General features: G+C 38.9%; 7 non-coding genes across 7 annotated transcripts; all 7 read left to right on the forward strand.

Annotated features, from left to right (window-relative positions):
• On the forward strand, window positions 1-93 carry TRNAI-UAU (transfer RNA isoleucine (anticodon UAU)). Its single transcript is given in 2 exon segments — window positions 1-38; window positions 58-93. It is a non-coding gene; the product is annotated as a tRNA-Ile (tRNA).
• Window positions 94-2704: 2611 nt separating this feature from the next.
• On the forward strand, window positions 2705-2797 carry TRNAI-UAU (transfer RNA isoleucine (anticodon UAU)). The gene is given in 2 exon segments: window positions 2705-2742; window positions 2762-2797. It is a non-coding gene; the product is annotated as a tRNA-Ile (tRNA).
• A 13223-nt stretch (window positions 2798-16020) lies between these two features.
• On the forward strand, window positions 16021-16113 carry TRNAI-UAU (transfer RNA isoleucine (anticodon UAU)). The gene is given in 2 exon segments: window positions 16021-16058; window positions 16078-16113. It is a non-coding gene; the product is annotated as a tRNA-Ile (tRNA).
• A 1716-nt stretch (window positions 16114-17829) lies between these two features.
• Window positions 17830-17922, forward strand: TRNAI-UAU (transfer RNA isoleucine (anticodon UAU)). The gene is given in 2 exon segments: window positions 17830-17867; window positions 17887-17922. It is a non-coding gene; the product is annotated as a tRNA-Ile (tRNA).
• An 812-nt stretch (window positions 17923-18734) lies between these two features.
• TRNAI-UAU (transfer RNA isoleucine (anticodon UAU)) lies at window positions 18735-18827 on the forward strand. The gene is given in 2 exon segments: window positions 18735-18772; window positions 18792-18827. It is a non-coding gene; the product is annotated as a tRNA-Ile (tRNA).
• Window positions 18828-20936: 2109 nt separating this feature from the next.
• TRNAI-UAU (transfer RNA isoleucine (anticodon UAU)) lies at window positions 20937-21029 on the forward strand. Its single transcript is given in 2 exon segments — window positions 20937-20974; window positions 20994-21029. It is a non-coding gene; the product is annotated as a tRNA-Ile (tRNA).
• A 3008-nt stretch (window positions 21030-24037) lies between these two features.
• On the forward strand, window positions 24038-24130 carry TRNAI-UAU (transfer RNA isoleucine (anticodon UAU)). Its single transcript is given in 2 exon segments — window positions 24038-24075; window positions 24095-24130. It is a non-coding gene; the product is annotated as a tRNA-Ile (tRNA).
• Window positions 24131-24784: the final 654 nt, after the last annotated feature.

The following is a 24784-nucleotide window of genomic DNA, read 5'->3' on the forward strand; positions in this document are numbered from 1 at the left end:
GCTCCAGTGGCGCAATTGGTCAGCGCGCGGTACTTATAAGACAGTATCTGTTGAGCAATGCTGAGGTTGTGAGTTCAAGCCTCACCTGGAGTATCTTTGTATACTGTTTTTTTTCCTTTTCTTATGTCATTAGTCATTGATTATAAACTGCTACCTTAATATTTAATATGATATTACAAAGGATGGAAGAAAGAAAGAAAAAACACAAACATGATTGTGCATTTAAGTTGTCAGCACACATCTGCTTTGGTTCAAATGCACTGCATATCTTCCTTCAGTCAGCCAACAAAACAGCAATGGAAAAGATTAACATACTGTTGGTAAAGCAGTTGCATCAAATTGATTTTCTGCAATATAGCATGATAATCCATACTGACAGCTCTGGTTAGTACCAGCACATTTCTTGCTGGACTTGGTAATGCAAAGAACACAGTAAACAGCTTCAATTTTTTTCAAAAATAAATAATTGACTATTAAAAACCTATCAGTCTTAAATAAGGACATCAGTAAGCACCACTGGCATAATGGATAAGGCACTGTTCTCCTAAGCCAGTGGTTGTGGGTTTAAGTCCCGTCTGAGTTGGAAGTCATTACAGCAAGTGCCTCATCACTAGAGTTGATATTTTATCCTTGCTTCAACTGTAAAACAGTCCTGCAGTGTTTAGCTTGTAAAAAATGACCACAGAAGCTAAAATATGACAAAAATAACATTGTTGTTGTTTTTTTTTTAAACCTTTTCTATCATCGTGGGCAGATTATTCAAGTGCCATCTGGCATGCATGTTCCTTTGTTGCTCATCATTCATCACCAAAAATGATTTTCTTTTTCAATTCTTATAACTGTACTGATTGTATTGAATAAAATCAACATCTAGCATAACAAATTAAAACTACAAAGTGCTCCAGTGGCGCAATTGGTCTGCGCGCGGTACTTATAAGACAGTATCTGTTGAGCAATGCCGAGGTTTTGAGTTCAAGCCTCACCTGGAGCATCTTTGTATACTGTTTTTTTTTCCTTGTCATTAGTCATTGATTATAAACTGCTACCTTAATATTTAATATGATATTACAAAGGATGGAAGAAAGAAAGAAAAAACACAAACATGATTGTGCATTTAAGTTGTCAGCACACATCTGCTTTGGTTCAAATGCACTGCATATCTTCCTTCAGTCAGCCAACAAAACAGCAATGGAAAAGATTAACATACTGTTGGTAAAGCAGTTGCATCAAATTGATTTTCTGCAATATAGCATGATAATCCATACTGACAGCTCTGGATAGTACCAGCACATTTCTTGCTGGACTTGGTAATGCAAAGAACACAGTAAACAGCTTCAATTTTTTTTCAAAAATAAATAATTGACTATTAAAACCCTATCAGTCTTAAATAAGGACATCAGTAAGCACCACTGGCATAATGAATAAGGCACTGTTCTCCTAAGCCAGTGGTTGTGGGTTTAAGTCCCGTCTGAGTTGGAAGTCATTACAGCAAGTGTCTCATCACTAGAGTTTATATTTTATCCTTGCTTCAACTGTAAAACAGTCCTGCAGTGTTTAGCTTGTAAAAAATGACCACATAAGCTAAAATATGACATTAATTATGATAACATTGTTGTTGTTGTTTTTTAAACCTTTTCTATCACAGTGGACAGCTTATTCAAGTGCCATCTGGCATGCATGTTCCTTTGTTGCTCATCATTCATCACCAAAAATGATTTTCTTTTTCAATTCTTATGACTGTACTGATTGTATTGAATAAAATCCACATCTAGCATAACCAACTAATGCTGCAAAGTGCTCCAGTGGCGCAATTTGTCAGCGCGCGAAACTTATAAGACAGTATCTGTTGAGCAATGCCAAGGTTGTGAGGTCAAGCCTCACCTGGAGCATCTTTGTATACTATTTTTTTTCCTTTTCTTATGTCATTAGTCATTGATTATAAACTGCTACCTTAATATTTAATATGATATTACAAAGGATGGAAGAAAGAAAGAAAAAACACAAACATGATTGTGCATTTAAGTTGTCAGCACACATCTGCTTTGGTTCAAATGCACTGCATATCTTCCTTCAGTCAGCTAACAAAACAGCAATGGAAAAGATTAACATACTGTTGGTAAAGCAGTTGCATCAAATTGATTTTCTGCAATATAGCATGATAATCCATACTGACAGCTCTGGATAGTACCAGCACATTTCTTGCTGGACTTGGTAATGCAAAGAACACAGTAAACAGCTTCACTTTTTTCAAAAATAAATAATTGACTATTAAAAACCTATCAGTTTTAAATAAGGACATCAGTAAGCACCACTGGCATAATGGATAAGGCACTGTACTCCTAAGCCAGTGGTTGTGGGTTTAAGTCCCGTCTGAGTTGGAAGTCATTACAGCAAGTGTCTCATCACTAGAGTTGATATTTTATCCTTGCTTCAACTGTAAAACAGTCTTGCAGTGTTTAGCTTGTAAAAAATGACCACAGAAGCTAAAATATGACATTAATTATGATAACATTGTTGTTTTTTTTGTTGTTTTTTAAACCTTTTCTATCACTGTGGACAGCTTATTCAAGTGCCATCTGGCATGCATGTTCCTTTGTTGCTCATCATTCATCACCAAAAATGATTTTCTTTTTCAATTCTTATGACTGTACTGATTGTATTGAATAAAATCCACATCTAGCATAACCAATTAATGCTGCAAAGTGCTCCAGTGGCGCAATTGGTCAGCGCACGGTACTTATAATACAGTATCTGTTGAGCAATGCTGAGGTTGTGAGTTCAAGCCTCACCTGGAGCAGCTTTGTATAATGTTTTTTTTTCCTTTTTTTATGTCATTAGTCATTGATTATAAACTGCTACCTTAATATTTAATATGATATTACAAAGGATGGAAGAAAGAAAGAAAACACACAAACATGATTGTGCATTTAAGTTGTCAGCACACATCTGCTTTGGTTCAAATGCACTGCATATCTTCCTTCAGTCAGCCAACAAAACAGCATTGGAAAAGATTAACATACTGTTGGTAAAGCAGTTGCATCAAATTGATTTTCTGCAATATAGCATGATAATCCATACTGACAGCTCTGGATAGTACCAGCACATTTCTTGCTGGACTTGGTAATGCAAAGAACACAGTAAACAGCTTTACTTTTTTTCAAAAATAAATAATTGACTATTAAAAACCTATCAGTCTTAAATAAGTACATCAGTAAGCACCACTGGCATAACGGATAAGGCACTGTTCTCCTAAGCCAGTGGTTGTGGGTTTAAGTCCCGTCTGAGTTGGAAGTCATTACAGCAAGTGTCTCATCACTAGAGTTGATATTTTATCCTTGCTTCAACTGTAAAACAGTCTTGCAGTGTTTAGCTTGTAAAAAATGACCACAGAAGCTAAAATATGACATTTATTATGATAACATTGTTGTTGTTGTTTTTTAAACCTTTTCTATCACCGTGGACAGCTTATTCAAGTGCCATCTGGCATGCATGTTCCTTTGTTGCTCATCATTCATCACCAAAAATGATTTTCTTTTTCAATTCTTACGAATGTACTGATTGTATTGAATAAAATCCACATCTAGCATAACCAATTAATGCTGCAAAGTGCTCCAGTGGCGCAATTGGTCAGCACGTGAAACTTATAAGACAGTATCTGGTAAGCAATGCCAAGGTTGTGAGGTCAAGCCTCACCTGGAGCATCTTTGTATACTGTTTTTTTTCCTTTTCTTATGTCATTAGTCATTGATTATAAACTGCTACCTTAATATTTAATATGATATTACAAAGGATGGAAGAAAGAAAGAAAAAACACAAACATGATTGTGCATTTAAGTTGTCAGCACACATCTGCTTTGGTTCAAATGCACTGCATATCTTCCTTCAGTCAGCCAACAAAACAGCAATGGAAAAGAATAACATACTGTTGGTAAAGCAGTTGCATCAAATTGATTTTCTGCAATATAGCATGATAATCTATACTGACAGCTCTGGATAGTACCAGCACATTTCTTGCTGGACTTGGTAATGCAAAGAACACAGTAAACAGCTTCAATTTTTCCCCAAAAATAAATAATTGACTCTTAAAAACCTATCAGTCTTAAATAAGGACATCAGTAAGCACCACTGGCATAATGGATAAGGCACTGTTCTCCTAAGCCAGTGGTTGTGGGTTTAAGTCCCGTATGAGTTGGAAGTCATTACAGCAAGTGTCTCATCACTAGAGTTTATATTTTATCCTTGCTTCAACTGTAAAAAAGTCTTGCAGTGTTTAACTTGTAAAAAATGACCACGGAAGCTAAAATATGACATTAATTATTATAACATTGTTGTTGTTGTTTTTTAAACCTTTTCTATCACAGTGGACAGCTTATTCAAGTGCCATCTGGCATGCATGTTCCTTTGTTGCTCATCATTCATCACCAAAAATGATTTTCTTTTTCAATTCTTATGACTGTACTGATTGTATTGAATAAAATCCACATCTAGCATAACCAATTAATGCTGCAAAGTGCTCCAGTGGCGCAATTGGTCAGCGCGCGAAACTTATAATACAGTATCTGTTGAGCAATGCCGAGGTTGTGAGTTCAAGCCTCACCTGGAGCAGCTTTGTATAATGTTTTTTTTCCTTTTTTTATGTCATTAGTCATTGATTATAAACTGCTACCTTAATATTTAATATGATATTACAAAGGATGGAAGAAAGAAAGAAAACACACAAACATGATTGTGCATTTAAGTTGTCAGCACACATCTGCTTTGGTTCAAATGCACTGCATATCTTCCTCCAGTCAGCCAACAAAACAGCAATGGAAAAGATTAACATACTGTTGGTAAAGCAGTTGCATCAAATTGATTTTCTGCAATATAGCATGATAATCCATACTGACAGCTCTGGATAGTACCAGCACATTTCTTGCTGGACTTGGTAATGCAAAGAACACAGTGAACAGCTTCACTTTTTTTCAAAAATAAATAATTGACTATTAAAAACCTATCAGTCTTAAATAAGGACATCAGTAAGCACCACTGGCATAACGGATAAGGCACTGTTCTCCTAAGCCAGTGGTTGTGGGTTTAAGTCCCGTCTGAGTTGGAAGTCATTACAGCAAGTGTCTCATCACTAGAGTTGATATTTTATCCTTGCTTCAACTGTAAAACAGTCTTGCAGTGTTTAGCTTGTAAAAAATGACCACAGAAGCTAAAATATGATATTTATTATGATAACATTGTTGTTTTTGTTTTTTAAACCTTTTCTATCACCGTGGACAGCTTATTCAAGTGCCATCTGGCATGCATGTTCCTTTGTTGCTCATCATTCTTCACCAAAAATGATTTTCTTTTTCAATTCTTATGAATGTACTGATTGTATTGAATAAAATCCACATCTAGCATAACCAATTAATGCTGCAAAGTGCTCCAGTGGCGCAATTGGTCAGCAAGTGAAACTTATAAGACAGTATCTGTTAAGCAATGCCAAGGTTGTGAGGTCAAGCCTCACCTGGAGCATCTTTGTATACTGTTTTTTTTCCTTTTCTTATGTCATTAGTCATTGATTATAAACTGCTACCTTAATATTTAATATGATATTACAAAGGATGGAAGAAAGAAAGAAAGAAAGAAAGAAAGAAAGAAAGAAAGAAAGAAAGAAAAAACACAAACATGATTGTGCATTTAAGTTGTCAGCACACATCTGCTTTGGTTCAAATGCATTGCATATCTTCCTTCAGTCAGCCAACAAAACAGCAATGGAAAAGATTAACATACTCTTGGTAAAGCAGTTGCATCAAATTGATTTTCTGCAATATAGCATGATAATCCATACTGACAGCTCTGGATAGTACCAGCACATTTCTTGCTGGACTTGGTAATGCAAAGAACACAGTAAACAGCTTCACTTTTTCATCAAAAATAAATAATTGACTATTAAAAACCTAACAGTCTTAAATTAGGACATCAGTGAGCACCACTGGCACAATGTATAAGGCACTGTACTCCTAAGCCAGTGGTTGTGGGTTTAAGTCCCATCTGAGTTGGAAGTCATTACAGCAAGTGTCTCATCACTAGAGTTGATATTTTATCCTTGCTTCAACTGTAAAACAGTCTTGCAGTATTTAGCTTGTAAAAAATGACCACAGAAGCTAAAATATGACATTAATTATGATAACATTGTTGTTGTTGTTTTTTAAACCTTTTCTATCACCGTGGACAGCTTATTCAAGTGCCATCTGGCATGCATGTTCCTTTGTTGCTCATCATTCATCACCAAAAATGATTTTCTTTTTCAATTCTTATGACTGTACTGATTGTATTGAATAAAATCCACATCTAGCATAACCAATCAATGCTGCAAAGAGCTCCAGTGGCGCAATTGGTCAGCATGCGGTACTTATAAGACAGTATCTGTTGAGCAATGCCGAGGTTGTGAGTTCAAGCCTCACCTGGAGTATCTTTGTATACTGTTTTTTTTCCTTTTCTTATGTCATTAGTCATTGATTATAAACTGCTACCTTAATATTTAATATGATATTACAAAGGATGGAAGAAAGAAAGAAAAAACACAAACATGATTGTTAGAGATGAGCGCCTGAAATTTTTCGGGTTTTGTGTTTTGGTTTTTGGTTCGGTTCCGCGGCCGTGTTTTGGGTTCGAACGCGTTTTGGCAAAACCTCACCGAATTTTTTTTGTCGGATTCGGGTGTGTTTTGGATTCGGGTGTTTTTTTCAAAAAACACTAAAAAACAGCTTAAATCATAGAATTTGGGGGTCATTTTGATCCAAAGTATTATTAACCTCAAAAACCATAATTTACACTCATTTTCAGTCTATTCTGAATACCTCACACCTCACAATATTATTTTTAGTCCTAAAATTTGCACCGAGGTCGCTGTGTGAGTAAGATAAGCGACCCTAGTGGCCGACACAAACACCGGGCCCATCTAGGAGTGGCACTGCAGTGTCACGCAGGATGTCCCTTCCAAAAAACCCTCCCCAAACAGCACATGACGCAAAGAAAAAAAGAGGCGCAATGAGGTAGCTGTGTGAGTAAGATTAGCGACCCTAGTGGCCGACACAAACACCGGGCCCATCTAGGAGTGGCACTGCAGTGTCACGCAGGATGGCCCTTCCAAAAAACCCTCCCCAAACAGCACATGACGCAAAGAAAAAAAGAGGCGCAATGAGGTAGCTGTGTGAGTAAGATTAGCGACCCTAGTGGCCGACACAAACACCGGGCCCATCTAGGAGTGGCACTGCAGTGTCACGCAGGATGTCCCTTCCAAAAAACCCTCCCCAAACAGCACATGACGCAAAGAAAAAAAGAGGCGCAATGAGGTAGCTGTGTGAGTAAGATTAGCGACCCTAGTGGCCGACACAAACACCGGGCCCATCTAGGAGTGGCACTGCAGTGTCACGCAGGATGTCCCTTCCAAAAAACCCTCCCCAAACAGCACATGACGCAAAGAAAAAAAGAGGCGCAATGAGGTAGCTGACTGTGTGAGTAAGATTAGCGACCCTAGTGGCCGACACAAACACCGGGCCCATTTAGGAGTGGCACTGCAGTGTCACGCAGGATGTCCCTTCCAAAAAACCCTCCCCAATCAGCACATGATGCAAAGAAAAAGAAAAGAAAAAAGAGGTGCAAGATGGAATTGTCCTTGGGCCCTCCCACCCACCCTTATGTTGTATAAACAAAACAGGACATGCACACTTTAACCAACCCATCATTTCAGTGACAGGGTCTGCCACACGACTGTGACTGATATGACGGGTTGGTTTGGACCCCCCCCCAAAAAAGAAGCAATTAATCTCTCCTTGCACAAACTGGCTCTACAGAGGCAAGATGTCCACCTCATCATCACCCTCCGATATATCACCGTGTACATCCCCCTCCTCACAGATTATCAATTCGTCCCCACTGGAATCCACCATCTCAGCTCCCTGTGTACTTTGTGGAGGCAATTGCTGCTGGTCAATGTCTCCGCGGAGGAATTGATTATAATTCATTTTAATGAACATCATCTTCTCCACATTTTCTGGATGTAACCTCGTACGCCGATTGCTGACAAGGTGAGCGGCGGCACTAAACACTCTTTCGGAGTACACACTTGTGGGAGGGCAACTTAGGTAGAATAAAGCCAGTTTGTGCAAGGGCCTCCAAATTGCCTCTTTTTCCTGCCAGTATAAGTACGGACTGTGTGACGTGCCTACTTGGATGCGGTCACTCATATAATCCTCCACCATTCTATCAATGTTGAGAGAATCATATGCAGTGACAGTAGACGACATGTCCGTAATCATTGTCAGGTCCTTCAGTCCGGACCAGATGTCAGCATCAGCAGTCGCTCCAGACTGCCCTGCATCACCGCCAGCGGGTGGGCTCGGAATTCTGAGCCTTTTCCTCGCACCCCCAGTTGCGGGAGAATGTGAAGGAGGAGATGTTGACAGGTCGCGTTCCGCTTGACTTGACAATTTTGTCACCAGCAGGTCTTTCAACCCCAGCAGACTTGTGTCTGCCGGAAAGAGAGATCCAAGGTAGGCTTTAAATCTAGGATCGAGCACGGTGGCCAAAATGTAGTGCTCTGATTTCAACAGATTGACCACCCGTGAATCCTTGTTAAGCGAATTAAGGGCTCCATCCACAAGTCCCACATGCCTAGCGGAATCGCTCCGTGTTAGCTCCTCCTTCAATGTCTCCAGCTTCTTCTGCAAAAGCCTGATGAGGGGAATGACCTGACTCAGGCTGGCAGTGTCTGAACTGACTTCACGTGTGGCAAGTTCAAAGGGCATCAGATCCTTGCACAACGTTGAAATCATTCTCCACTGCGCTTGAGACAGGTGCATTCCACCTACTATATTGTGCTCAATTGTATAGGCTCGAATGGCCTTTTGCTGCTCCTCCAACCTCTGAAGCATATAGAGGGTTGAATTCCACCTCGTTACCACTTCTTGCTTCAGATGATGGCAGGGCAGGTTCAGTAGTTTTTGGTGGTGCTCCAGTCTTCTGTACGTGGTGCCTGTACGCCGAAAGTGTCCCGCAATTCTTCTGGCCACCGACAGCATCTCTTGCACGCCCCTGTCGTTTTTTAAAAAATTCTGCACCACCAAATTCAAGGTATGTGCAAAACATGGGACGTGCTGGAATTTGCCCATATTTAATGCACACACAATATTGCTGGCGTTGTCCGATGCCACAAATCCACAGGAGAGTCCAATTGGGGTAAGCCATTCCGCGATGATCTTCCTCAGTTGCCGTAAGAGGTTTTCAGCTGTGTGCGTATTCTGGAAAGCGGTGATACAAAGCGTAGCCTGCCTAGGAAAGAGTTGGCGTTTGCGAGATGCTGCTACTGGTGCCGCCGCTGCTGTTCTTGCGGCGGGAGTCCATACATCTACCCAGTGGGCTGTCACAGTCATATAGTCCTGACCCTGCCCTGCTCCACTTGTCCACATGTCCGTGGTTAAGTGGACATTGGGTACAACTGCATTTTTTAGGACACTGGTGAGTCTTTTTCTGACGTCCGTGTACATTCTCGGTATCGCCTGCCTAGAGAAGTGGAACCTAGATGGTATTTGGTAACGGGGGCACACTGCCTCAATAAATTGTCTAGTTCCCTGTGAACTAACGGCGGATACCGGACGCACGTCTAACACCAACATAGTTGTCAAGGCCTCAGTTATCCGCTTTGCAGCAGGATGACTGCTGTGATATTTCATCTTCCTCGCAAAGGACTGTTGAACAGTCAATTGCTTACTGGAAGTAGTACAAGTGGGCTTACGACTTCCCCTCTGGGATGACCATCGACTCCCAGCAGCAACAACAGCAGCTCAGCAGCAGTAGGCGTTACACGCAAGGATGCATCGGAGGAATCCCAGGCAGGAGAGGACTCGTCAGAATTGCCAGTGACATGGCCTGCAGGACTATTGGCATTCCTGGGGAAGGAGGAAATTGACACTGAGGGAGTTGGTGGGGTGGTTTGCGTGAGCTTGGTTACAAGAGGAAGGGATTTACTGGTCAGTGGACTGCTTCCGCTGTCACCCAAAGTTTTTGAACTTGTCACTGACTTATTATGAATGCGCTGCAGGTGACGTATAAGGGAGGATGTTCCGAGGTGGTTAACGTCCTTACCCCTACTTATTACAGCTTGACAAAGGGAACACACGGCTTGACACCTGTTGTCCGCATTTCTGGTGATATACCTCCACACCGAAGAGCTGATTTTTTTGGTATTTTCACCTGGCATGTCAACGGCCATATTCCTCCCACGGACAACAGGTGTCTCCCCGGGTGCCTGACTTAAACAAACCACCTCACCATCAGAATCCTCCTGGTCAATTTCCTCCCCAGCGCCAGCAACACCCATATCCTCCTCATCCTGGTGTACTTCAACACTGACATCTTCAATCTGACTATCAGGAACTGGATTGCGGGTGCTCCTTCCAGCACTTGCAGGGGGCGTGCAAATGGTGGAAGGCGCATGCTCTTCACGTCCAGTGTTGGGAAGGTCAGGCATTGCAACCGACACAATTGGACTCTCCTTGTGGATTTGGGATTTCGAAGAATGCACAGTTCTTTGCTGTGCTGCTTTTGCCAGCTTGAGTCTTTTCATTTTTCTAGCGAGAGGCTGAGTGCTTCCATCCTCATGTGAAGCTGAACCACTAGCCATGAACATAGGCCAGGGCCTCAGCCGTTCCTTGCCACTCCGTGTCGTAAATGGCATATTGGCAAGTTTACGCTTCTCCTCCGACAATTTTATTTTAGGTTTTGGAGTCCTTTTTTTTCTGATATTTGGTGTTTTGGATTTGACATGCTCTGTACTATGACATTGGGCATCGGCCTTGGCAGACGACGTTGCTGGCATTTCATCATCTCGGCCATGACTAGTGGCAGCAGCTTCAGCACGAGGTGGAAGTGGATCTTGATCTTTCCCTAATTTTGGAACCTCAACATTTTTGTTCTCCATATTTTAATAGGCACAACTAAAAGGCACCTCAGGTAAACAATGGAGATGGATACTAGTATACAATTATGGACTGCCTGCCGAGTGCAGACACAGAGGTAGCCACAGCCGTGAACTACCGTACTGTACTGTGTCTGCTGCTAATATAGACTGGTTGATAAAGAGATGTCTATGTAACTATGTATGTATAAAGAAGAAAGAAAAAAAAACCACGGTTAGGTGGTATACAATTATGGACGGACTGCCTGCCGAGTGCAGACACAGAGGTAGCCACAGCCGTGAACTACCGTACTGTACTGTGTCTGCTGCTAATAATATAGACTGGTTGATAAAGAGATGTCGTAGTAGTATGTATGTATAAAGAAGAAAGAAAAAAAAACCACGGTTAGGTGGTATACAATTATGGACGGACTGCCTGCCGAGTGCAGACACAGAGGTAGCCACAGCCGTGAACTACCGTACTGTACTGTGTCTGCTGCTAATATAGACTGGTTGATAAAGAGATGTCTATGTAACTATGTATGTATAAAGAAGAAAGAAAAAAAAACCACGGTTAGGTGGTATACAATTATGGACGGACTGCCTGCCGAGTGCAGACACAGAGGTAGCCACAGCCGTGAACTACCGTACTGTACTGTGTCTGCTGCTAATATAGACTGGTTGATAAAGAGATGTCTATGTAACTATGTATGTATAAAGAAGAAAGAAAAAAAAACCACGGTTAGGTGGTATACAATTATGGACGGACTGCCTGCCGAGTGCAGACACAGAGGTAGCCACAGCCGTGAACTACCGTACTGTACTGTGTCTGCTGCTAATATAGACTGGTTGATAAAGAGATGTCTATGTAACTATGTATGTATAAAGAAGAAAGAAAAAAAAACCACGGTTAGGTGGTATACAATTATGGACGGACTGCCTGCCGAGTGCAGACACAGAGGTAGCCACAGCCGTGAACTACCGTACTGTACTGTGTCTGCTGCTAATATAGACTGGTTGATAAAGAGATGTCGTAGTAGTATGTATGTATAAAGAAGAAAAAAAAACCACGGTTAGGTGGTATACAATTATGGACGGACTGCCTGCCGAGTGCAGACACAGAGGTAGCCACAGCCGTGAACTACCGTACTGTGTCTGCTGCGACTGGATGATAAATGATATAAAAAATATATATATATCACTACTGCAGCCGGACAGGTATATATTATATATTATATAATGACGGACCTGCTGGACACTGTCTGTCAGCAGAATGAGTTTTATTTTTATAGAATAAAAAAAACAACAACACACAAGTGAAGTCACACGACGAGTGTTTAACTTTTTCAGGCAATCACAATATAAGTATACTACTAACTATACTGGTGGTCAGTGTGGTCAGGTCACTGGTCAGTCACACTGGCAGTGGCACTCCTGCAGCAAAAGTGTGCACTGTTTAATTTTAATATAATATTATGTACTCCTGGCTCCTGCTATAACCTATAACTGGCACTGCAGTGCTCCCCAGTCTCCCCCACAATTATAAGCTGTGTGAGCTGAGCAGTCAGACAGATATATAATATATATAGATGATGCAGCACACTGGGCTGAGCCTGAGCAGTGCACACAGATATGGTATGTGACTGAGTCACTGTGTGTATCGCTTTTTTCAGGCAGAGAACGGATATATTAAATAAACTGCACTGTCTGGTGGTCACTCACTATATAATATTATGTACTCCTGGCTCCTGCTATAACCTATAACTGGCACTGCAGTGCTCCCCAGTCTCCCCCACAATTATAAGCTGTGTGAGCTGAGCAGTCAGACAGATATATAATATATATAGATGATGCAGCACACTGGGCTGAGCCTGAGCAGTGCACACAGATATGGTATGTGACTGAGTCACTGTGTGTATCGCTTTTTTCAGGCAGAGAACGGATATGTTAAATAAACTGCACTGTCTGGTGGTCACTCACTATATAATATTATGTACTCCTGGCTCCTGCTATAACCTATAACTGGCACTGCAGTGCTCCCCAGTCTCCCCCACAATTATAAGCTGTGTGAGCTGAGCAGTCAGACAGATATATAATATATATAGATGATGCAGCACACTGGGCTGAGCCTGAGCAGTGCACACAGATATGGTATGTGACTGAGTCACTGTGTGTATCGCTTTTTTCAGGCAGAGAACGGATATATTAAATAAACTGCACTGTCTGGTGGTCACTCACTAGTAAACTCTCTGCACTCTCTACACTTCTACAGTACTCCTCCTAGTCCTAAGCTCCAGTAAATCTCTCTCTCTTATAATCTAAATGGAGAGGACGCCAGCCACGTCCTCTCCCTATCAATCTCAATGCACGTGTGAAAATGGCGGCGACGCGCGGCTCCTTATATAGAATCCGAGTCTCGCGATAGAATCCGAGCCTCGCGAGAATCCGACAGCGTCATGATGACGTTCGGGCGTGCTCGGGTTAACCGAGCAAGGCGGGAAGATCCGAGTCGCTCGGATCCGTGTAAAAAAAGCTGAAGTTCGGGCGGGTTCGGATTCCGAGGAACCGAACCCGCTCATCTCTAATGATTGTGCATTTAAGTTGTCAGCACACATCTGCTTTGGTTCAAATGCACGGCATATCTTCCTTCAGTCAGCCAACAAAACAGCAATGGAAAAGATTAACATACTGTTGGTAAAGCAGTTGCATCAAATTGATTTTCTGCAATATAGCATGATAATCCATACTTACAGCTCTGGATAGTACCAGCACATTTCTTGCTGGACTTAGTAATGCAAAGAACACAGTAAACAGCTTCACTTTTTTTCAAAAATAAATAATTGACTATTAAAAACCTAACAGTCTTAAATAAGGACATCAGTAAGCACCACTGGCATAATGGATAAGGCACTGTTCTCCTAAGCCAGTGGTTGTGGGTTTAAGTCCCGTCTGAGTTGGAAGTCATTACAGCAAGTGTCTCATCACTAGAGTTGATATTTTATCCTTGCTTCAACTGTAAAACAGTCTTGCAGTGTTTAGCTTGTAAAAAATGACCACAGAAGCTAAAATATGACATTAATTAGGATAACATTGTTGTTGTTGTTTTTTAAACCTTTTCTATCACCGTGGACAGCTTATTCAAGTGCCATCTGGCATGCATGTTCCTTTGTTGCTCATCATTCATCACCAAAAATGATTTTCTTTTTCAATTCTTATGACTGTACTGATTGTATTGAATAAAATCCACATCTAGCATAACCAATTAATGCTGCAAAGTGCTCCAGTGGCGCAATTGGTCAGTGCGCGGTACTTATAAGACAGTATCTGTTGAGCAATGCCGAGGTTGTGAGTTCAAGCCTCACTTGGAGCAGCTTTGTTTAATGTTTTTTTTTCCTTTTTTTTATGTCATTAGTCATTGATTATAAACTGCTACCTTAATATTTAATATGATATTACAAAGGATGGAAGAAAGAAAGAAAAAACACAAACATGATTGTGCATTTAAGTTGTCAGCACACATCTGCTTTGGTTCAAATGCACTGCATATCTTCCTTCACCCAGCCAACAAAACAGCAATGGAAAAGATTAACATACTGTTGGTAAAGCAGTTGCATCAAATTGATTTTCTGCAATATAGCATGATAATCCATACTGACAGCTCTGGATAGTACCAGCACATTTCTTGCTGGACTTGGTAATGGAAAGAACACAGTAAACAGCTTCACTTTTTTTCAAAAATATTTAATTGACTATTAGAATTCTAACAGTCTTAAAAAAGAACATCAGTAAGCACCACTGGCATAATGGGTAAGGCACTGTTCTCCTAAGCCAGTGGTTGTCGGTTTAAGTCCCGTCTGAGTTGGAAGTCATTACAGCAAGTGTTTAATCACTAGAGTTGATATTTTATCCTTGCTTCAACTGTAAAACAGTCTTGCAGTGTTTAGCTTGTAAAAAATGACCACAGAAGCTAAAATATGACATTAATTATGATAACATTGTTGTTGTTGTTGTTGTTTTTTAAACCTTTTCTATCACCGTGGACAGCTTATTCAAGTGCCATCTGGCATGCATGTTCCTTTGTTGCTCATCATTTATCACCAAAAATGATTTTCTTTTTCAATTCTTATGACTGTACTGATTGTATTGAATAAAATCCACATCTAGCATAACCAACTAATGCTGCAAAGTGCACCAGTGGTGCAATTGGTCAGCGCGCGGTACTTATAAGACAGTATCTGTTGAGCGATGCCGAGGTTGTGAGTTCAAGCCTCACCTGGAGCATCTTTGTATAATGTTTTTTTTTTCCTTTTCTTATGTCATTAGTCATTGATTATAAACTGCTACCTTAATATTTAATATGATATTACAAAGGATGGAAGAAAGAAAGAAAAAACACAAACATGATTGTGCATTTAAGTTGTCAGCACACATCTGCTTTGGTTCAAATGCACTGCATATCTTCCTTCAGTCAGCCAACAAAACAGCAATGGAAAAGATTAACATACTGTAGGTAAAGCAGTTGCATCAAATAGATTTTCTGCAATATAGCATGATAATCCATACTGACAGCTCTGGATAGTACCAGCACATTTCTTGCTGGACTTGGTAATGCAAAGAACACAGTAAACAGCTTCACTTTTTCCTCAAAAATAAATAATTGACTATTAAAAACCTAACTGTCTTAAATAAGAACATCAGTAAGCACCACTGGCATAATGAATAAGTCACTGCCCTCCTAAGCCAGGGGGTCCAAGTCCCATATGGGGTGGAAGTCATTACAGCAAGTGTCTCATCACTAGAGTTGATATTTTATCCTTGCTTCAACTGTAAAACAGTCTTGCAGTGTTTAGCTTGTAAAAAATGACCACAGAGCTAAAATATGACATTAATTATGATAACATTGTTGTTGTTGTTTTTTAAACCTTTTCTATCACCGTGGACAGCTTATTCAAGTGCCATCTGGCATGCATGTTCCTTTGTTGCTCATCATTTATCACCAAAAATGATTTTCTTTTTCAATTCTTATGACTGTACTGATTGTATTGAATAAAATCCACATCTAGCATAACCAATTATTGCTGCAAAGTGCTCCAGTGGCGCAATTGGTCAGCGCGCGGTACTTATAAGACAGTATCTGTGGAGCGATGCCGAGGTTGTGAGTTAAAGCCTCACCTGGAGCATCTTTGTATACTGTTTTTTTTTTCCTTTTCTTATGTCATTATTCATTGATTATAAACTGCTACCTTAGTATTTAATATGATATTACAAAGGATGGAAGAAAGAAAGAAAAAACAAACACAAACATGATTGTGCATTTAAGTTGTCAGCACACATCTGCTTTGGTTCAAATGCACTGCATGTCTTCCTTCAGTCAGCCAACAAAACAGCAATGGAAAAGATTAACATACTGTTGGTAAAGCAGTTGCATTAAATTGATTTTCTGCAATATAGCATGATAATCCATACTGACAGCTCTGGATAGTACCAGCACATTTCATGCTGGACTTGGTAATGCAAAGAACACAGTAAACAGCTTCACTTTTTCATCAAAAATAAATAATTGACTATTAAAAAAATATCAGTCTTAAATAAGAACATCAGTAAGCACCACTGGCATAATGGATAAGTCACTGCCCTCCTAAGCCACGGGGTCCAAATCCCATATGGGGTGGAAGTCATTACAGCAAGTGTCTCATCACTAGAGTTGATATTTTATCCTTGCTTCAACTGTAAAACAGTCTTGCAGTGTTTAGCTTGTAAAAAATTACCACAGAAGCTAAAATATGACATTAATTATGATAACATTGTTTTTGTTGTTTTTTAAACCTTTTCTATTACCGTGGACAGCTTATTCAAGTGCCATCTGGCATGCATGTTCCTTTGTTGCTCATCATTCATCACCAAAAATGATTTTCTTTTTCAATTCTTATGACTGTACTGATTGTATTGAATAAAATCCACATCTAGCATAACCAATTAATGCTGCAAAGTGCTCCAGTGGCGCAATTGGTCAGCACGCGGTACTTATAAGACAGTATCTGTTGAGCGATGCTGAGGTTGTGAGTTCAAGCCTCACCTAGAGCATCTTTGTATACTGTTTTTTTTTCCTTTTCTTATGTCATTAGTCATTGATTATAAACTGCTACCTTTGTATTTAATATGATATTACAAAGGATGGAAGAAAGAAAGAAAAAACACAAACATGATTGTGCATTTAAGTTGTCAGCACACATCTACTTTGGTTCAAATGCACTGCATATCTTCCTTCAGTCAGCCAACAAAACAGCAATGGAAAAGATTAACATACTGTTGGTAAAGCAGTTGCATCAAATTGATTTTCTGCAATATAGCATGATAATCCATACTGACAGCTCTGGATAGTACCAGCACATTTCTTGCTGGACTTGGTAATGCAAAGAACACAGTAACCAGCTTCACTTTTTCCTCAAAAATAAATAATTGACTATTAAAAACTTAACAGTCTTAAATATGAACATCAGTAAGCGCCACTGGCATAATGGGTAAGGCACTGTTCTCCTAAGCCAGTGGTTGTGGGTTTAAGTCCTGTCTGAGTTGGAAGTCATTACAGCTAGTGCCTCATCACTAGAGTTGATATTTTATCCTTGCTTCAACTGTAAAATAGTCTTGCAGTGTTCAGCTTGTAAAAAATGACCACAGAAGCTAAAATATGACATTAATTATGATAACATTGTTGTTGTTGTTTTTTAAACCTTTTCTATCACCGTGGACAGCTTATTCAAGTGCCATCTGGCATGCATGTTCCTTTGTTGCTCCTCATTTATCACCAAAAATGATTTTCTTTTTCAATTCTTATGACTGTACTGATTGTATTGAATAAAATCCACATCTAGCATAACCAATTAATCCAGCAAAGTGCTCCAGTGGCGCAATTGGTCAGCGCGTGGTACTTATAAGACAGTATCTGTTGAGCAATGCCGAGGTTGTGAGTTCAAGCCTCACCTGGAGCATCTTTGTATACTGTTTTTTTTTTCCTTTTCTTATGTCATTAGTAATTGATTATAAACTGCTACCTTAATATTTAATATGATATTACAAAGGATGGAAGAAAGAAAGAAAAAACACAAACATGATTGTGCATTTAAGTTGTCAGCACACATCTGCTTTGGTTCAAATGCACTGCATATCTTCCTTCAGTCAGCCAACAAAACAGCAATGGAAAAGATTAACATACTGTTGGTAAAGCAGTTGCATCAAATTGATTTTCTGCAATATAGCATGATAATCCATACTGACAGCTCTGGATAGTACCAGCACATTTCTTGCTGGACTTGGTAATGCAAAGAACACAGTAAACAGCTTCACTTTTTTTCAAAAATAAATAATTGACTATTAAAAACCTATCAGTCTTAAATAAGGACATCAGTAAGCACCACTGGCATAATGGATAAGGCACTGTTCTCCTAAGCCAGTGGTTGTGGGTTTAAGTCCCGTCTGAGTTGGAAGTCATTACAGCAAGTGTCTCATCACTAGAGTTGATATTTTATCCTTGCTTCAACTGTAAAACAGTCTTGCAGTGTTTAGCTTGTAAAAAATGACCACAGAAGCTAAAATATGACATTAATTATGATAACATTGTTGTTGTTATTTTTTAAACCTTTTCTATCACCGTGGACAGCTTACTCAAGTGCCATCTGGCATGCATGTTCCTTTGTTGCTCATCATTCATCACCAAAAATGATTTTATTTTTCAATTCTTATGACTGTACTGATTGTATTGAATAAAATCCACATCTAGCATAACCAATTAATGCTGCAAAGTGCTCCAGTGGCGCAATTGGTCAGCGCGCGGTTCTTATAAAACAGAATCTGTTGAGCAATGCCGAGGTTGTGAGTTCAAGCCTCACCTGGAGCATACTGTTTTTTTTTCCTTTTCTTATGTCATTAGTCATTGATTATAAACTGCTACCTTAATATTTAATATGATATTACAAAGGATGGAAGAAAGAAAGAAAAAACACAAACATGATTGTGCATTTTAGTTGTCAGCACACATCTGCTTTGGTTCAAATGCACTGCATATCTTCCTTCAGTCAGCCAACAAAACAGCAATGGAAAAGATTAACATACTGTTGGTAAAGCAGTTGCATCAAATTGATTTTCAGCAATATAGCATGATAATCCATACTGACAGCTCTGGATAGTACCAGCACATTTCTTGCTGGACTTGGTAATGCAAATAACACAGTAAACAGCTTCACTTTTTCATTAAAAATAAATAATTGACTATTAAAAACCTAACAGTCTTAAATAAGAACATCAGTAAGCACCACTGGCATAATGGATAAGTCAATGCCCTCCTAAGCCAGGGGGTCCAAGTCCCATATGGGGTGGAAGTAATTACAGCAAGTGTCTCATCACTAGAGTTGATATTTTATCCTTGCTTCAACTGTAAAACAGTCTTGCAGTGTTTAGTATGTAAAAAATGACCACAGAAGCTAAAATATGACATTAATTATGATAACATTGTTGTTGTTATTTTTTAAACCTTTTTTATCACCGTGGACAGCTTATTCAAGTGCCATCTGGCATGCATGTTCCTTTGTTGCTCATCATTCATCACCAAAAATGATTTTCTTTTTCAATTCTTATGACTGTACTGATTGTATTGAATAAAATCCACATCTAGCATAACCAATCAATGATGCAAAGTGCTCCACTGGCGCAATTGGTCAGTGCGCGGTACTTATAAAACAGTATCTGTTGAGCAATGCCGAGGTTGTAAGTTCAAGCCTCACCTGGAGCTTCTTTGTATACTGCTTTTTTTCCTTTTCTTATGTCATTAGTCATTGATTATAAACTGCTACCTTAATATTTAATATGATATTACAAAGGATGGAAGAAAGAAAGAAAAAACACAAACATGATTGTGCATTTAAGTTGTCAGCACACATCTGCTTTGTTTCAAATGCACTGCATATCTTCCTTCAGTCAGCCAACAAAACAGCAATGGAAAAGATGAACATACTGTTGGTAAAGCAGTTTCAATTCTTATGACTGTACTGATTGTATTGAATAAAATCCACATCTAGCATAACCAATCAATGCTGCAAAGTGCTCCAGTGGCGCAATTGATCAGCGCACGGTACTTATAGGACAGTATTTGTTGAGCAATGCCGAGGTTGTGAGTTCAAGCCTCATCTGAAGAATCTTTATATAATGTTTTTTTTCCTTTTCTTATGTCATTAGTCATTGATTATAAACTGCTACCTTAATATTTAATATGATATTACAAAGGATGGAATAAAGAAAGAAAAACACAAACATGATTGTGCATTTAAATTGTCAGCACACATCTGCTTTGGTTCAAATGCACTGCATATCTTCCTTCAGCCAGCCAACAAAACAGCAATGGAAAAGATTAACATACTGTTGGTAAAGCAGTTGCATCAAATTGATTTTCTGCAATATAGCATGATAATCCATACTGACAGCTCTGGATAGTACCAGCACATTTCTTGCTGGACTTGGTAATGGAAAGAACACAGTAAACAGCTTCACTTTTTTTCAAAAATATTTAATTGACTATTAGAATTCTAACAGTCTTAAAAAAGAACATCAGTAAGCACCACTGGCATAATGGGTAAGGCACTGTTCTCCTAAGCCAGTGGTTGTGGGTTTAAGTCCCGTCTGAGTTGGAAGTCATTACAGCAAGTGTTTAATCACTAGAGTTGATATTTTATCCTTGCTTCAACTGTAAAACAGTCTTGCAGTGTTTAGCTTGTAAAAAATGACCACAGAAGCTAAAATATGACATTAATTATGATAACATTGTTGTTGTTGTTGTTGTTTTTTAAACCTTTTCTATCACCGTGGACAGCTTATTCAAGTGCCATCTGGCATGCATGTTCCTTTGTTGCTCATCATTTATCACCAAAAATGATTTTCTTTTTCAATTCTTATGACTGTACTGATTGTATTGAATAAAATCCACATCTAGCATAACCAACTAATGCTGCAAAGTGCTCCAGTGGTGCAATTGGTCAGCGCGCGGTACTTATAAGACAGTATCTGTTGAGCGATGCCGAGGTTGTGAGTTCAAGCCTCACCTGGAGCATCTTTGTATAATGTTTTTTTTTTCCTTTTCTTATGTTATTAGTCATTGATTATAAAGTGCTACCTTAATATTTAATATGATATTACAAAGGATGGAAGAAAGAAAGAAAAAACACAAACATGATTGTGCATTTAAGTTGTCAGCACACATCTGCTTTGGTTCAAATGCACTGCATATCTTCCTTCAGTCAGCCAACAAAACAGCAATGGAAAAGATTAACATACTGTAGGTAAAGCAGTTGCATCAAATAGATTTTCTGCAATATAGCATGATAATCCATACTGACAGCTCTGGATAGTACCAGCACATTTCTTGCTGGACTTGGTAATGCAAAGAACACAGTAAACAGCTTCACTTTTTCCTCAAAAATAAATAATTGACTATTAAAAACCTAACAGTCTTAAATAAGAACATCAGTAAGTACCACTGGCATAATGAATAAGTCACTGCCCTCCTAAGCCAGGGGGTCCAAGTCCCATATGGGGTGGAAGTCATTACAGCAAGTGTCTCATCACTAGAGTTGATATTTTATCCTTGCTTCAACTGTAAAACAGTCTTGCAGTGTTTAGCTTGTAAAAAATGACCACAGAGCTAAAATATGACATTAATTATGATAACATTGTTGTTGTTGTTGTTTTTTAAACCTTTTCTATCACCGTGGACAGCTTATTCAAGTGCCATCTGGCATGCATGTTCCTTTGTTGCTCATCATTCATCACCAAAAATGATTTTCTTTTTCAATTCTTATGACTGTACTTATTGTATTGAATAAAATCCACATCTAGCATAACCAATTAATGCTGCAAAGTGCTCCAGTGGTGCAATTTGTCAGTGCACGGTACTTATAAGACAGTATCTGTTGAGCAATGCAGAGGTTGTAAGTTCAAGCCTCACCTGGAGCATCTTTGTATACTGTTTTTTTTTCCTTTTCTTATGTCATTAGTCATTGATTATAAACTGCTACCGTAATATTTGATATGATATTACAAAGGATGGAAGAAAGAAAGAAAAAACACAAACATGATTGTGCATTTAAGTTGTCAGCACACATCTGCTTTGGTTCAAATGCACTGCATATCTTCCTTCAGTCAGCCAACAAAACAGCAATGGAAAAGATTAACATACTGTTGGTAAAGCTGTTGCATCAAATTGATTTTCTGCAATATAGCATGATAATCCATACTGACAGCTCTGGATAGTACCAGCACATTTCTTGCTGGACTTGGTAATGCAAAGAACACAGTAAACAGCTTCACTTTTTTTCAAAAATAAATAATTGACTATTAAAAACCTATCAGTCTTAAATAAGGACATCAGTAAGCACCACTGGCATAATGGATAAGGCACTGTTCTCCAAAGCCAGTGGTTGTGAATTTAAGTCCCGTCTCAGTTGGAAGTCATTACAGCAAGTGTCTCATCACTAGAGTTGATATTTTATCCTTGCTTCAACTGTAAAACAGTCTTGCAGTGTTTAGCTTGTAAAAAATGACCACAGAAGCTAAAATATGACATTAATTATGATAACATTGTTGTTGTTATTTTTTAAACCTTTTCTATCACCGTGGACAGCTTACTCAAGTGCCATCTGGCATGCATGTTCCTTTGTTGCTCATCATTCATCACCAAAAATGATTTTATTTTTCAATTCTTATGACTGTACTGATTGTATTGAATAAAATCCACATCTAGCATAACCAATTAATGCTGCAAAGTACTCCAGTGGCGCAATTGGTCAGCGCGCGGTTCTTATAAAACAGAATCTGTTGAGCAATGCCGAGGTTGTGAGTTCAAGCCTCACCTGGAGCATACTGTTTTTTTTTCCTTTTCTTATGTCATTAGTCATTGATTATAAACTGCTACCTTAATATTTAATATGATATTACAAAGGATGGAAGAAAGAAAGAAAAAACACAAACATGATTGTGCATTTAAGTTGTCAGCACACATCTGCTTTGTTTCAAATGCACTGCATATCTTCCTTCAGTCAGCCAACAAAACAGCAATGGAAAAGATGAACATACTGTTGGTAAAGCAGTTTCAATTCTTATGACTGTACTGATTGTATTGAATAAAATCCACATCTAGCATAACCAATCAATGCTACAAAGTGCTCCAGTGGCGCAATTGATCAGTGCATGGTACTTATAGGACAGTATTTGTTGAGCAATGCCGAGGTTGTGAGTTCAAGCCTCACCTGAAGAATCTTTATATAATGTTTTTTTCCTTTTCTTATGTCATTAGTCATTGATTATAAACTGCTACCTTAGTGTTTAATATGATATTACAAAGGATGGAAGAAAGAAAGAAAAAACACAAACATGATTGTGCATTTAAGTTGTCAGCACACATCTGCTTTGGTTCAAATGCACTGCATATCTTCCTTCAGTCAGCCAACAAAACAGCAATGGAAAAGATTAACATACTGTAGGTAAAGCAGTTGCATCAAATAGATTTTCTGCAATATAGCATGATAATCCATACTGACAGCTCTGGATAGTACCAGCACATTTCTTGCTGGACTTGGTAATGCAAAGAACACAGTAAACAGCTTCACTTTTTCCTCAAAAATAAATAATTGACTATTAAAAACCTAACAGTCTTAAATAAGAACATCAGTAAGCACCACTGGCATAATGAATAAGTCACTGCCCTCCTAAGCCAGGGGGTCCAAGTCCCATATGGGGTGGAAGTCATTACAGCAAGTGTCTCATCACTAGAGTTGATATTTTATCCTTGCTTCAACTGTAAAACAGTCTTGCAGTGTTTAGCTTGTAAAAAATGACCACAGAGCTAAAATATGACATTAATTATGATAACATTGTTGTTGTTGTTGTTTTTTAAACCTTTTCTATCACCGTGGACAGCTTATTCAAGTGCCATCTGGCATGCATGTTCCGTTGTTGCTCATCATTTATCACCAAAAATGATTTTCTTTTTCAATTCTTATGACTGTACTGATTGTATTGAATAAAATCCACATCTAGCATAACCAATTATTGCTGCAAAGTGCTCTAGTGGCGTAATTGGTCAGCGCGCGGTACTTATAAGACAGTATCTGTTGAGCGATGCCGAGGTTGTGAGTTCAAGCCTCACCTGGAGCATCTTTGTATACTGTTTTTTTTTCCTTTTCTTATGTCATTAGTCATTGATTATAAACTGCTACCTTAATATTTAATATGATATTACAAAGGATGGAAGAAAGAAAGAAAAAACACAAACATGATTGTGCATTTAAGTTGTCAGCACACATCTGCTTTGGTTCAAATGTACTGCATATCTTCCTTCAGTCAGCCAACAAAACAGCAATGGAAAAGATTAACATACTGTTGGTAAAGCAGTTGCATCAAATTGATTTTCTGCAATATAGCATGATAATCCATACTGACAGCTCTGGATAGTACCAGCACATTTCTTGCTGGACTTGGTAATGCAAAGAACACAGTAAACAGCTTCACTTTTTCCTCAAAAATAAATAATTGACTATTAAAAACCTAACAATCTTAAATAAGAGCATCAGTAAGCACCACTGGCATAATGGGTAAGGCACTGTTCTCCTAAGCCAGTGGTTGTGGGTTTAAGTCCTGTCTGAGTTGGAAATCATTACAGCAAGTTTTTCATCACTAGAGTTGATATTTTATCCTTGCTTCAACTGTAAAACAGTCTTGCAGTGTTTAGCTTGTAAAAAATGACCACAGAAGCTAAAATATGACATTAATTATGATAACATTGTTGTTGTTGTTTTTTTAAACCTTTTC

This window comes from Pseudophryne corroboree, unplaced genomic scaffold, assembly GCF_028390025.1.
Source record: "Pseudophryne corroboree isolate aPseCor3 unplaced genomic scaffold, aPseCor3.hap2 scaffold_1422, whole genome shotgun sequence".
Taxonomy (NCBI): domain Eukaryota; kingdom Metazoa; phylum Chordata; class Amphibia; order Anura; family Myobatrachidae; genus Pseudophryne; species Pseudophryne corroboree.